The 1,771-nt window shown below is 42.8% G+C and overlaps 1 protein-coding gene across 1 annotated transcript in view; it reads right to left on the minus strand.

Moving 5' to 3' along the window:
* The window catches only part of Uap1 (UDP-N-acetylglucosamine pyrophosphorylase 1), a 37,966-nt gene extending 36,342 nt beyond the window's left edge, over positions 1 to 1,624 (minus strand). Inside the window, exon 1 of the mRNA XM_048810124.1 lies at positions 1,606 to 1,624. The gene's annotated coding sequence lies outside the window, so the exon portion shown is untranslated. The remainder of the gene's footprint in view (positions 1 to 1,605) is intronic.
* Between the last annotated feature and the right edge of the window lie 147 nt (positions 1,625 to 1,771).

Genomic DNA, 1,771 nt, shown 5'->3' on the forward strand with positions numbered 1-1,771 from the left:
TATGTGTGTGTGTGTGTATATACATATATATATATATATATATATATATATATATATATCTCCTTATGAAGATAAGATCATCAACCCCAAGAGTCATGAGTAGAGTGGGCTTACTCTGCTAAAAAGTATATACAAACCTATTATTATAACACTGAAAGTTATAAATCAAAATTTTCCTAAAAAAATCATTAGATACTCATTCATACAAATATAACAATTCACAAGTTAAGTTTTTATATCTGGGCCCAGAACACTGGCAATCTACAAAAGTTAACAAGGTCACATGTGCACATTTACACATAACTACGCTTGAGTTCTGGACAAACAATTCATCTATGATGTTTACCTGAAGCAAATAACCACCTCCCTCATATCACTGTAGTACACTTCCCACCAATACTGGTTAGAGGAGTATGTATGTGTGTATGATGATAAACAGCAATGAGGAAGATAGTTTTTAAAAGACAAGATTTAAAAAAAAAAAAAAAAAAGACAAGATTTTTATTCTGACAACCAAAATCTGAAAAAGTTGAAAATCTGCTCTAGAAATTGTGATGAAGCTTGGTACATGCCCATAGCCTAATGCATCTGTATGAAAACAAATGACAAATATGGTAAGAAAGCACCATTATCAAATATAGCTTTATTGCAATGTAAATACCAGTATTAAAGAAATCCAGTATTTCCTCTTCCTTTTCTTGTCTCTTTTTTGTCCCTATCTCTGCTTTGAGGGCTAGAAGTATACACTCCTTATGGATAACTAAACCTCTTTAGAGCTTTTTGAAAAACAGTGTTGAGGTTGACCATAACCACTGACTGAACCCTGTAACTGCTTGGCAGCATAGCCCATGAAGTCTTTCGTAGCCCCAGTTAAGAGAGCCAACTGACTAAAACGTAAGGACAGACAACTGCCTTCAATTTCCTGCAAACCCTTGGGTCCACACCCAGTTGCTTTCACCTCAAAGTCTTTAAACTTTAACTCTACATAATGACATATACATATTATAATCACTACCACCTGATTTCAGATTTCATGAACCAGGGACAAATAAATATAGTACAGCGACCGGGCATACTTGATAAAATCTTCAAGAAGCCATCTGTTCAGCAAATATGTGGTCTCTTAGCTCTCCAATCCCATTCTGCCTGGCCAAGCGAGGGGAAACCCAGAAATTTCAACCTTCTCCCATCACCAATATTAAGACAAAAAAAAAAAAAAAATAGTGGCAAGCAAGTTTGGTCATATTATCATGTCCGCAGCAGGTATATCCTGTCCTTGTCAAAGTCCTCAATTCTTTTCCCCATATGTTCAGGACACCCCCACTCGCTCCCACCTGACAGTCCCAACGACCACACCTACCCCGCCTGAAGGCCTCCCAAACTTGACCAAACTGTCCACAGGATCTGACCTGAGAACCTCAAGGCTCCTATCCCCCACCCAGGTGAGGGCTCATTTCCCCGCCCCCAACCGCCTTGAAAACGTATACATGTTATAAAAATGTCCAGAGATTGCCCAAACCTCCTCTCTCAACATCCCCACTTTATCTGGGGGCGTCCTCGTCCCATCCCGGCCCCGCCACCCACCCGGAGGCCCATCCCACACACCCTCCAGCTGGGTCTCCAAGAATGGGGTGCAACTGCGGGGAGCACCAGGTGGCGCGTGCGAGCGCCCCGGGATCCGACACGCGGGCCAGGTGGCCGGCGCTGTGCCGGTAGTGCGACGCGTACCCACGTCGGCGCGCGTGGCAGAGGGGCGTTTGGGTGGTGGGGG

This window comes from Marmota marmota, unplaced genomic scaffold, assembly GCF_001458135.2.
Source record: "Marmota marmota marmota unplaced genomic scaffold, marMar, whole genome shotgun sequence".
Classification (NCBI taxonomy): domain Eukaryota; kingdom Metazoa; phylum Chordata; class Mammalia; order Rodentia; family Sciuridae; genus Marmota; species Marmota marmota.